The sequence below is a fragment of the Mesocricetus auratus genome, unplaced genomic scaffold (assembly GCF_017639785.1).
Source record: "Mesocricetus auratus isolate SY011 unplaced genomic scaffold, BCM_Maur_2.0 Super-Scaffold_100006, whole genome shotgun sequence".
Taxonomy (NCBI): domain Eukaryota; kingdom Metazoa; phylum Chordata; class Mammalia; order Rodentia; family Cricetidae; genus Mesocricetus; species Mesocricetus auratus.
In genome coordinates this window covers 44,489,029-44,502,275 of record NW_024429190.1, presented here as the reverse complement: position 1 = coordinate 44,502,275, position 13,247 = coordinate 44,489,029, and the positions used below count along the sequence as shown (strand labels likewise).

Here is a 13,247-nt window from a genome sequence, read left to right as displayed (position 1 = left end):
TTTAAAATTGAGTTGTTTTATTGCTAAGCAGAAACAAGGCTACTCACTCTACTACATAAGAGAATTTTAGGCAGTGTGGTGGTCTCACTAAGAAATATCTGAATGCTTAGTAACAAGGGAGTGGCCCTATCTGAGAAGAGTTAGAAGGATTAGGAGGTGTGGACCAGGCCCTGTAGTCTCTGTTTCTATCTCTGCTTGCAGATCAGGACCTAACTCTCAGCTACTTCTCCACCACCACCCCTGCCCAAAGCCATGCTCCCTGCCATGATAATGAACTAAGCTCTGAAACTGTAAAGCTCCCAATTAAATGGTTTCCTTTAAGAGTTGCCTTGGTCGTGGTGTTTGTTCACAACACTAGGACAGTGACTAAACAGGCAGTCACTAAAAACTATGCTTTGAGCTGAATGTAGGAGAGTGGCTATAGTCCAGATACTGTGGACACAACGCACAAGGACTGCTCAAGTACAGATGTTCAAGAACAGCGTGGGCAGCATAGCAAGCAATTATCTAAAGTAAATGTTTTTTTAACTTAAAGAATAAGCCAGGCAGTGGTGGCACACATCTTTAACCCTAGCACTTGGGGGGGGGGGGCAGAGGCAGGCTGATCTCTGAACTCACAGCCATCCTGGTCTACAGAGTTCCAGGACAATCAGGGCTAAATTGTGGTTATTTTGTTCTACTAGGAGTTGAACTAGGACCTCACACATGCTAAACAGACAGGTGCTCTACCGTTGAACTACATCCTCAGGCCTCTTCTCACTTGTCTTATTTGGAGACAGAGCCTCATTAAGTTTCCCAAGCTGGTCTTAAAGTCACTCAAGTAAAGGGAGACCTTAAACTATCAATTCTCCTGCTTTGGCCTCCCAAGATGCTAGAGTCCAGATTTTAGATAATATTTAAAGGAGGATTTTGTCTGTTTGTTTTGATTTTTTAAGATATGATGTGAAACCAAGGGGTGGTGGCCCATGCCTTTAGTCCCAGCACTCGGGAGGCAGAGGCAAGCAGATCTCTGTGAGTTCGAGGTCAGCCTGGTCTACAAAGCAAGTCTCAGGACAGCCAGGACTGTTTCACAGAGAAACCATGTCTCAAAAAAAGTAAAAAGAGCCGGGTGCTGGTGGCACATGCCTTTAATTCCAGCACTCGGGAGGCAGAGGCAGGTGGATCTCAGTGAGTTCGGAGGCTAGCCTGGCCTATAGAGCGAATGCCGGAACAGGCTACAAAGCTACACAGAGAAACTCTGTCTCAGAAAAAAAAGAGAAAATGAAAAGAAAACCAATTGTGTTTAACATGCACCTATATATCATAAAAACTACAGTAATTGGTAACTGAAGACATTCCGCATATCAGCAGAAAACAGAACGGTTAAATTGTGGCAACAATACCCTTTAAGTGTTGTGTAGCAACTGAAAAGAATGCATCATTCTAGAGAAATCTGAGAGCTCTAAGACAGCCGGCAGAAGGCCCACCTCTCTGCAATCCTCCAACACTTCCTGAAGTCCTTTCCTACTTCCTGCAGTCCCTTCCTACTTCCTGCAATAGTCACCTTGCTTGTTTTAGGGCTTTCCATTGTTAATTCACTAACTTGCATTTTCTGTAATATCTTTAGACGTCTTTTACATATACCTGATCCATCTCCTCTGTCATTGTCCCTCAGAACCCAGAGAGGCTGGAGGACTCCACAGTGCTGGCCAACAAAGCTCATTTTCATCTTCAACACTAGGAAGGCACTGTTCCACCCACACAGAGCACTGTGCTGCCTACACCACAGAGCCTGGACAGAACTTGCAGAAAGTGACTGACCAGGGTATCTTCATCTGGAGACACTCTTCTCCCTGAGGAGCATGTTTTCTGAGAACATGGATCATGCTCTTAACATGGTTCCATACATAAAACAAACACATGAAAGGTATGTGTACATGGCTAATGAGATGTAAAACATGAAAGATCAAGAAGTGGAATTTTAGGGAAAGAGACTAAAACAGCCATTAAATGGAAAACTGGGGCCACAATACTGTCAGGCTGTCAGTCAACACTATTTCATAGCACTAACAACACCAGCTCTTCCACATGTTCCAATAACAACATTTCTGATACCTTCTTTCTCGTGATTTTTCTTTTAATCACTCAAATATGTAAATGAATGCTTGGAAACTTACATGTAAAATATTCATCCCCTATGATTTTAGTAGTCCTTACTGTCTTGTCTGCCTGGCACCAGCAATACAGGTGTGCTTAGGAAGGTCACAGTTGACATCTGCAACTCTAAAGCTGTCTTCTTACTAGAAAATAATGAAATGCAATGTCAAGTATTCTTAAATATACTTATAAGGCACACCCATATCAAATTACAATTTGGGGGATATAGGGGCCTTACTATGTAGCCCCAAAACTTACTCTAGGCTGGCCTGGAACTCAGAGATCCATCATCTCTCAGTCTCCCAAGTGGTGGGATTAAAGGCGTGTGCACTGTCATAGTCAGCATTCAAATTTCATCTTAAATGAATAAAAAGCCAAAATAAGAGCATGCCTTTTTTGGTTTTGTTGTTGTTGTTTGTTTTTGTTTCTCCAGACCATTGTTAGAAAGGTTAATAGAAATTGACCTTGTATAGTCAGGTGTAGAAGTCTACACCTGTAATCCCAGCACACAGGAGGCTAACGCAGAGTGTCAATGTCTGAGACCAGCCTGAACTTCATGACAAGTTTGAGACCAGACTGGGCTACATGGTGAGACTCTGTCTCAAATCTTCAACCATGAAAAGGGAGGAGGCATTAAAATGACAGAACAATACATTCTATTTTATGTTGGTTTTGTGTGTGTTTGTTTTGAGGGATTTTTCGTTTGTTTTTCGAGACATTTCATTTTAGGTACTATTTACCTTAACATTGTTTCAAGTGGCTTAGTGGTAGTATTTACCTAGCATGCACAAGGCCTAAGTCTTATTTCTGAATAGAAAATATCCCCCATGGCTTTGTATGCTGAAGGGTTGGTGCCCAGCTGGTGCTGTTTGGGGAGGTGGTAGAAACTTTAGGAGACAGTGCCTGGCCAAAGGAAGCAGGTCATGGGACGTATGTCATGTGAAGGGTATCTTGTCTCTAGCCCCCTCTCAGTCTCTTTCTGCCTCCTGGTTGACATGAAGTGAGCAACAATGTTCTGTCCCATACTTGAGCCACCATGATGCCACGCCTCATTGTAGGCCACAACTACTAGGCCAGCTGAAACATTGGAAATCATGAGCCAGAGACAATAAATCCTTCCTCCCTACTCATTATCCTGGGGAAGCCAGATATGACACCGTACATCTGTAATCCTGGCACTCAGAGACAGAGGCAAGAATGCTCAAAATAGAGTCCCAGACAAGCAAGGGCTGCATAGCAAGACCCTGTCTCAAAAAAAAAAAAAAAAAGTATTAAAGAACAGCTCCTCGACGGGTGGTGGTGACAAATGCCTTTAATCCCAGCACTCGGGAGGCAGAGGCAGGGGGATCTCTGTGAGTTCGAGACCAACCTGCTCTACAAGACAGCCTCCAAAGCCAAAGAGAAACCCAAAAAAAGAACAGGCCTTCAACACTGAGTGGAGGGGAGCAGCAGCCTACTACTTTATCAAGAGTGCAGGCTCCACTCACCTCACTTCATCTCATCACATGAGGCACTGTGTGACTGACCTATCGAAGAAGTAGGGATGTGATCCTTCAGTCTTTCCGAGTGGTTTGCATGTATGTATGCATGCATGCATGTATGTATGTATGTCTATGCACCACATGAATGTGTGATGCCCACAGAGGCCCAAAGAGGACACTGGCTCTCCTGGAACTGGAGTCACAAGTGGTTGTGAGCCACCATGTGGTTGCCGGGAATTAAACCCAGGTCCTCTGGAAGAGCAGTCAGTGCTCTTAACCACTGAGCCATCTCTCCAGCCCAAAAGTATTATCTGAAAGACCACATTCATATAGCCTTTTGTTGTGTTTTTCGAAGCAGGGCTTCTCTGTGTAACCCTAGACATCCTGGAACTCTCTCTGTAGACCAGCTGGCCTCATATATCAGTATATTGTTAGAATGATTCTACCATTATCTATTTTATTGTTTCCTATTGTTGTTCATCTCCTGCTATGCCTAAGTCATAAGTTATACTTTATTGTATTTATATAATACAGGGAAAACATGCTAGGAAATATATTCTACCACAGACCCAGACCTCCAGCTCAAGTCCTCTTTTCTTTTATTGTTTTTGTTTATTTGGTTGGTTTTTTCAAAACAGGGTCTCTTTGTGTACAGCCCTGGATGTCCTGGAATTCACTTTGTAGACCAGGCTACCCTCTGCCTCCCAAGTACTGGGACTAAAGGCATTCACTGCCACAGCCCAGTCCAAGTCCTTTTTTCTTGAACAATATGTATTATTTCTACATAAGTATCTGTATTTATGCTTCAACTTAGGTTTTTGTTCGTTTGTTTTTATTTGTAGTGGTACTGAGGACGAACCTAGAACTTAGATATGGACTCTCGTTCCCTTTCCTTCTCCCACTCCAACAATGTTAATATAGTTCAGGCTGGCCTAAAACTTGCCATGTAGCAGAGAGCACCTTCCTGTCTCTCCCTCCCACGTGCATGCCATAAAGTCCCAATTCCAGTGAGATTCCTAATGTACGATATACCTAAAACCATCTCAGAGTTTATGTTTCACAATGCAGAGTTTACACCTCTGCCCTCAATAATAGTCTCAATCTCCTAAACTACTTCTACTCCCCAATGGCTCAAGCCATATATTTAGCAAAAATAATCCTTGATTTCTTTTTTGTTTTGTAAGGCAGGGTTTCTTCCTGTAGCCATGGCTGTCCTACAGCGAGCTCTAAAGACCAGGCTGGTCTCTGCCTCCAGATTAAAAGGGTGGACCACCACCCTGAGATTCCTTACTTTCATTGACTGTGATGTTTGGAAGCCATCATTTAGCCTTATCCTCTCTCGTGCAGGTGTACCCTTATTTCTTCCACCTCTTTTTTTTTTTTTTTTTTTTTTTTTTTTTTGGTTTTTCGAGACAGGGTTTCTCTGTGGCTTTGGAGGCCTGGAACTCACTTTGTAGACTAGGCTGGCCTCGAACTCACAGAGATCCGCCTGCCTCTGCCTCCCGAGTGCTGGGATTAAAGGCGTGCGCCACCAACACCCGGCTTATTTCTTCTACCTCTATCTCCACTGCTGCCCTCAAACCACATCTCCAATGTCTTGCTTTCTTTTGTTCTTCTTTTAAGATTTTTTTCTATTTATATATTTAGTTCATGTGTATGTATGATGTATGTATGTGGACATATGCATTCCATGCTGTGCACGTGAGGTCAGAAGACAACTTACAGCAATCTAGTCTCTTCTTTCATCATGTAAGGTCTAGGTATTAAACTCAATCATCAGCCTTGATAGCAAATTCCTTTACTCCCTAAACTATCTTGTTGGTCCCTTTCTTCTTCTTCATTTATTATTCATTCCCTAATTAGACTTTGAGATCATGAAAACAAAGTATATTTTATATACAACAAAACATCAGCAGAGTGATTTTTACATGGGAACTTTTAATAAATATGGAGTGAAGAAAAAAGATAAATATAATACATATATAGTTTGATACTATCTGCAATTTCAGGCTCCCATTTAGGGTCTTGGAATATATGCCCAGTGTATGATGGGGATTACTCCACTGGTTTTCTTAGCTAGCACTCTGACTCATTCATAGACCTCTCTTCTGCTCACTTGTTTCATGTCATTGCCCCTCCTGGGTTGTGTGACATCACCAGTTTTCTGTTCTACTCACTTTGTCTAGGTTCATCCAAGCTCATAGCTTCAACAGCTATGACTGATTCTATTAAGGAATTCTCTCCCAAATTCTATAGTTAACTGCCACATGAATATTCCATGGGTATTTTAACTTAAAAACTTTTAATGACTCTATGGCTTTCAAAAACAAGTTCCACTTCCTTAGTAATGCATTCAAGGACTCTTATGACCTGGTACCTCACCTTAACAGGGGCATCCTCTTTCCATAATTACATATGGTCTACTCCACTTGTATCTGCACTTGCTTCTATCAGGAGGTAAGCCAATACCATGGATCTCTGCCTCACACAAGCTCAACCCAGAGGTCCCTCTACATCACCCCACCAAAGCAATACTTCCTAGCTCAATTTACTTTCTTTCAGAAAAGTCATTCAATCTCCCAAAGTCTGATTTCAACTCAACTCCCACTGCATCCTAGGCACACTTTTATCTTGACACCTTTAGACTACTGTTTTTTACATCTCCATTCCCACTTCAGACTACTATTACCAAAGCAGGTGTGTGTACTATTTAGCAAACAACAACAAAAATCAATAAATATCCTACATTACTAGTGTAAACCAAACTACTGCTAGTTCTTTAAAACAGTAGACTGGGCCAGGCAGTAGTGACACACATCTTGAGTTCCCACATCGGGAGGCAGAGGCAGACAGATCTCTGCGAATTCAAGACCAACCTAGTCTACAGAGAGAGTTCCAAGACAGCCAGGCCTGTTACACAAAGAAACCTTGTCTCGACAAAAATAAAAATAGATGATAGGTAGATAGATAGGCAGGCAGGCAGGCAGGCAGGCAGGCAGGCAGACAGACAGACAGAGAGACAGACAGACAGACAGACAGACAGACAGACAGACAGACAGACAGACAGACAGACAAGTAGACTTACCATTTTAGCACCTGGAATACTCAGGTCCATAGTGTGCAACACCTCCTTCCCACAAATAAAGTACCTACAAAAAACAATTCATGATGAGACAAGTAACTAAGAAAGGAAATGGACATTCTCTACACCTGCCCAGAATTCTTTCCCCATCCCTTCCTCCACCGGGGTCAGCTTCCTACAAAGAGAACACAGGCTATGTAAGTGTCATCAAATAATACAGAGACCCTAAGTAAACAAGCCTGTGGGCGGAAAGGAACCAGGTCGCATCCATATGCATTCTACGTACAGGAAAGGCCAGTTCCCACCCTCATGGCCGCCTTCATCATCTATTATATTGTCACATGAGCCAATACCATCCACCCTCTCAGGCCACTTCCAGAACCTCAACTCCAAAATGTCCTACCTAGCAACAAGAAAACTGAATAGACAGAAATTAGGTGTCAAAGAATACTTTACATTCAGGCTTAGATAATTTTCATCTATTAGAACCAATGTCTCTGTTCTTTCTCTAGTAAGCTCCCAAATTACTATTTAATTGCTTTTTTATTATATTTCAATGCAACTCAGATCATATTTTTCAGACATTTTGTTATACCTTAAACCAGTACATGGCGAAATGACAAATAAGCAAGCAATTACAGTGTGATTAAGAGAACACCGAGTACTAAGGAAACATGGGACTTGTGTTTCCCAGTCTTGTGTCAAAGAGATCTTTCGTAGAGTGCCGCCCACACTGAGACATGGCAGACAAGTATGACTAACAAACAAAAGTGAAGGTAACCAGCGAAGTAAGGAGGCATTCCAGACAGAAGGCTTCTGTGCCAACCCTAGGTTTAAAGAACTCAGCATGTAAAAGGGAAAACACAGTGACTGAGTAAGACCAGCTCACTGAGGGAAAAGGGAGGATAAAGTTCATCTGAAGCCCAATTATGCGGATCCCGAAAGCCACATCTAGCTCATGAAGCAATGAAGAGAAAAATAAAATTTAAAATAAAAATCCCACAACCATTAAGGCAGTGGTGCTGCACACCTTTAGTTCCAGCACTTGAAAGGCAAAGGCAAGCAGATCTCTGGGATCAAGGCCAGCCTGGTCTACAGAGTGAGCTCTAGGACAGCCAGGGCTACACAGAGAGACCTGTCTCAAATAAACAAATACAAAAAATCCCACAATCAAGTTACTTGCTCAACTCAAGTGTGTTAGAATGATTATTCTGGTTACAGTGAAAACACACAAAAACCAACAGATGACCAGTGAAGAAGGTATTATAGCAAACAAGTTGAAATAATGCTAACTATGGAATACAATGGCAACATTAAGGATAAGGAAACATATCCAAGGGATTATCTGAGAAACAATCCAACGAGGCTCAGTAATTGATCACAAGTAAAATGAAAAGGAATATAAGTAATAGTTTATATTTCTGCCACATAGTGTATATACATATGCACTACCTAGTTTAATTCTCCCAGAGACAGGAGATGGAAGAGACAGTCCTATATACTTTTTTGGTTTGAAGGTGGGATAGCTGATGATGACTACAGCCTTGGGATATACAAAGAGTATGAATCATCTGAAAGAATATCCAATGGGCATGTCATTAAGACAGATGTCTGGAAAAGAGCTTTGGGCTGAAGAGTTACACAGTTATCAGTACATACATGGTAGCAGCAAAAAATCCTGCCCATAGCTGGGTGTTGGTGCACACGCCTTTAATCCCAGCACTCAGGAGGCAGAGGCAGGCAGATCTCTGTGAGTTCAAGACCAGCCTGGTCTACAAGAGCTAGTTCCAGGGGCATCCTCCAAAACCACAGAGAAACCCTGTCTCAAAACCCGCCCCCCCCCAAAAAAGATATGGATTGGGGACCAGGCATGGTGGCACATGCCTTTAATCCCAACACTTGGGTGGAAGAGGCAGGGAGAATCTTTGTGTACTTGAGGCTACTGGAGAGCTGAGTTCCAGGACAACCAGGATTATGTAAAGAGACTGTCTTAAAAAAAAACAAAAAAAATCTGATAATCAGTTTCTTCCTCCACCCATCCCTCTACTCACTCTTCTTTTCTCTTTTAAGTGTATACAATGTTCTGTCTGTGAGTGTATGTCTGTACACCACATGTATACTCAGTGCCTATGGCAGGGAAAAGAGGGTGTTGGATCTCCTGAGTTACAGACTGTTGAGGAGCCATGTGGGTGCTGGGAATCAAATCCAAGGCCTCTAGAAGAGCAGCCAGTGCTCTTAACTGCTGAACTATCTCTCTGGCCCCACCCCCTTTTTTTTGGCTTTCTGTGGATTTCTAGCTCAGACTGGCCTGGAACTCATAATGTAGCCCAGGCTAACCCTGAACTTATTTGTGGCAGTCTTCCTGCCTCAGCTTCCCAAGTTCTGAGATAACAGGTGGGAACCACCACTCTTGGCTTGTTTCTCATCTTCTGAGACATTTAATGTAATATAGCTTTTATCAGGAGCAAGACACAAGACCACCCATCCTCAGTTACACACTAAATTCAAGGTCAACCTGGGCTACAAGACACTGTGTCAAAAAAACAAAAGGGTAGGAACTGACAATCCACATTTAAAACAGTGAACTGTCAACCACCAGTCTAGGTGATTTTAGTGAGCCTGGCACACACTAACCAGCTTAGCAGGAGCAGCAATGTGGGATTTCTGACTGGTTATTCCATTGATCAGTAGTCATAAAAATCCAGCTGACTCATCAATTTAATGTCCCGCCTAAATCAATGAAGTATTCTTTTAATTTGTTAAGTTCTGAATGGAATCGATTCACTGTAGTCTAGATGTACTAATAATTACTGGACAACAATGAGCTCTGAGCTCTGGGATAAGAAGGAAAGTACCTCCAGCTTCCGGAAGGTCTTTCTTCTAACATAAAACCTACCCTCGACTGAAGACCTCATGAGGACAGGCAGGAGGATACAAGTAAATCCAGTAACCAAAATCCTTAACCATTTTAAAAATCGTACTATCCTTATTCAGAGGGAAACTAAAATGATGGGAGGAAAAAATGTCCAGGTGAGAATGCAATATACCTTACTTCATCCACGTAAGACATATTTGTACATGTTAGTAGCTAACCCAACAATGATATGTCACTTTACTTGGAATAATCTTTTCATGCTAGCACATAAAACAGAATACCTTATAACTGACAGGTTGGATGGATTTTTGAAAATGTAGTTATGTTCTGGGTATTAATGATTTAGGCCAGGCATGGTGGGGTTCGCCTTTAATCCTAGCTTAGGAGATAGAGGCAGATGGATCTCTATGAGTTTGAGGCCAGCCAAGGCTAGCTAAATAGTGAGACCCTATCTCAGATAAAAAGCAAATGAAGTACTAGTTTCAAAGGCCCATGGAACTGTGGCGCATGCCTTTAATCCCAGCACTCGGGAGGCAGAGGCAGGCGGATCTCTGTGAGTTTGAGACCAACCTGGTCTACAAGAGCTAGTTCCAGGATAGTCTCCAAAGTCACAGAGAAACCCTAGCTGGAAAAACCAAAAAAAAAAAAAAAAAAAAAAAAGGCCCATGGAAATGTGTTGAAAGGTCAGAATGATAAAAATGGGTGACTTTTAATAGGTTGAATAGTTTTCAGCTTCTCCTTACCTGTTAAACAAAATATATGACAATGCATGAAAATTTTTCAGAATGAGGTGAATTTGAATTAAACACAAATACTATAAAGTCCTTACCACAGTACCTGGCATCAGTTAAGTGTGTGATTTTATTGCCAAGATGATGAAGATGATAAAGGGAATGAGATTATTACTCTGCCTAGCATAGGGAGTATCAAAAGCTTCAATCTCAATTCCTACACAAACTATTTTCAACAGAATTTAATAGATAGATAGGTAGGTAGATAGGTAGATTGATTGATTCACTGCTAACCTGACAGGTGACTCCTCCCCTAACTTACCTTATTTTGAGTATGAAAGGCTAAGGGACTTCTTTTCTAAAACTCAAGCTGCTCTGCTGCCTACGGTTTGTCCATGCCTTTAAGGACCTAAGAAGCAGAGGCAGATCTCAGAGTTGAGGCCACCTGGAATACATACATACATACATACATACATACATACATACATACATATGTATGTGTGTGTATATTTTTTTCCAAACCAGCCAAGGCTACGTGGAGACCCTATCTCAAGAAATAAAGCTTCCTTTGTATATCAAAAGGCAAGGATAACCAGGATTAATAATGGAGGTTTGAAAAACACATCTACAATGATAGTAGTTAGCCTCTAATTGTGTACAAGATACCATTTTTCTATGAAGTTTTTCTATGAAGTGCTGTACGGTCACTGTCTTCCCTTCACAGCGACTAAAGCCAACAGGTGCGCAGACCCGCTCAGTACTGTATGCTGATTTGCAGGGGAGGCAGGTCTGCTACTGTTTTGGGGGGTTGTGTTTGGTTGGTTTTTTTTTTCTTTTTCCTCGTTAACTAAATCGCTGTCTCTCTGCAGAGAAGCAGCAGCAGCCATTTCTCTCTAATTCTTCCCATCATCTCCACCACTGGAGCCCCCATCCTCGCTGAACATTTAAATAGTACGTTGGCACAGTAACTGAAAACTGACTTCATTGTGACCTTTAACAACAACAAAAAATCGGCTAAAAGAAAACTGAACCACACTTATCAAAGCACAAAACACATATTTATATCCCTTTAAAATACATAAGGATTATTTCAGGGAACACTGAATCATAGGAGTTCAAATGAGTTACAGTCCAGGGCTAATCTGAAAGTCAACAGTGGACGTGGTGCTATCTTTAAAAGAATGAAAGAGCGAATGTTGTTATCAAAGGATAACGTATTAAAATAAATAGGTGGGAGCAGAGGGGCAGCGGCAAATCAGTCATTGTTTTCTAAAAGGCCAGGTTATCTCCGCGATTTTCTTCTCCTCGGAGCTCAACCAATCTCCACCTTTTCTGAGTTAACCAGTCTCCAGGCAAGCCGTGCTTCCTGATTGGCTCGGGGGTATCGAGTAGAACAAGCAGCCAATCCTTCCCGAGTCAGAACTGTGCTATGGAGACATTACAACCACTGCATGGCAAGAATGTGTACAAACCTGTCGGTGCAGCAAATTGCAGCTCCTACTCCTAAAGACAGTTGCAGAAGGATTCCCTAAAGCCAGCCGGCCCTAGCTCAGATGTGGCATCAACTTAAAAACAACAACAACAAATCCCTGCGGCTCTCTTTTCTGGGGGAATCAAAGTGTCGTAACCAAAAAGTGCAAACGGGATAAACTCTGCCCTCGAGATGACTCATCCTCTCAAAGCCCGGTTTCCAGAGAGCTCGCACTGGGTCAGGGAGAGCGGGAGGTAAAGTTAGGGCTGGGAAGCGGCCGGGGTTGCAGGCGCGCACTCGCGGAGGGAGGCCAGCCCGCCGGTGTCGGGCGGGCGGGCGGGCGTGCGTGCTCTGGAAGTGAGTAAATAAACACCTCTACTAGCAGCGCTACGTGCCCGGGCAGGCGGTCCAAGTTCCCAAAAGGCTCGGCCTGGGAAACGGCGGGAGGTTGGCGGGGACGCGGGGTCAAGTCGGGTCGAGAAGGCACCCGGAGAGCCCCGGGGGCGGGAGGGGTGTGTCGCGGCCTGGAGGCCCGCCAGGCGCTGAAGGCCCGGGAAGCGGCCGCGGCGCCCGCCTTCTCTCGGCCTCGGGCCGCGCGCCAGGGCCCGCCTCCCGCGACGCCTCACTCCCCTTCCGCCCGGCGCCCGGCCCGCGCCTGCCCGGGGCTCCGCGTAGCTCGTCGCCCGCCTCGGGCCCTCCTCTGGGGCCCCGCGCTCCGGGGCTCCCACACACACACTCCTCTTTTCCTCGCTGTCCCCCTTCTCCCCGGGTCCCGTCGCCTGCGTCCTCCCCACCCCCTGCTCTCCTGCCTTACCTGCCGCGGGAAGGAGCGGGACGTCGAGGCCCGGGCCGCGTCGTCGAGTGAGCGCCGCGGGTCCGCAGCCCTTTCCCGCCGTCGCCGCCGCCACTGCGCTCTCCGGCGCGGCGCGGCGCGGGGCTGGCGAGCAGCTGTGGCCGCGGTGAGGGGGGAGACGCAGCAGCGGAGCGTGCGGAGCGGAGACACACTGCCGCTCTCCGTCCGGCCGGGGAAGAGCAGCCTCGCCGGAGCCCGCCGCGCGCAGGAGCCCGCCGCGAGAGGGCGGGTGGGCGGCCGCGTGGGGAGGGGTCTCGCGGCCGCCGCAATGGCTGCCACGTAGCCAGGTGGATCGCCGCTCTCCGCCCCCGCCCCTGCTCAGGGCCGTGACCTCTGCCACACAGTCCCCCCGGGCTCCTCCCGGGTGCGTCGGGCCACGCCGAAGTGCGGGTCCGGCGACCCGAGCCCCCCGGTGCTGGCGCGTCGCCGGCTCCCTTAAGAGAAGTGAGTCCCGGGCCTGGCGGGCGGCGCAGCCTGGGACCCGCAGCCCCTCGGGCTCTCCCGGAAGCTTGCAGCGCTTCCCTTGTCCCCTCGGGCTCCGGGGCAGAGGGCGGGCGGACGGGCGAGCGGGCGCGGGTCCCTTCGCGGTGACGCGGGGCCCGCTAAAGCGCCCCGGGA

General features: G+C 45.3%; 1 protein-coding gene across 4 annotated transcripts in view; it reads right to left on the bottom strand.

Moving 5' to 3' along the window:
* N4bp2 (NEDD4 binding protein 2) overlaps positions 1–12,625 on the bottom strand; it is a 63,041-nt gene extending 50,416 nt beyond the window's left edge. For 2 of the 4 annotated variants that reach the window (XM_021229696.2, XM_021229697.2), the window contains exons 1-2: positions 2,395–2,494; positions 2,157–2,279 (exon numbers count right to left, since the gene is read on the bottom strand). The gene's annotated coding sequence lies outside the window, so the exon portion shown is untranslated. Of the gene's footprint in view, positions 1–2,156; positions 2,280–2,394; positions 2,495–6,702; positions 6,767–11,777; positions 11,950–12,590 lie in introns of those variants that run through there. The other 2 variants (XM_040747123.1, XM_040747125.1) reach the window with 2 other exon arrangements.
* Between the last annotated feature and the right edge of the window lie 622 nt (positions 12,626–13,247).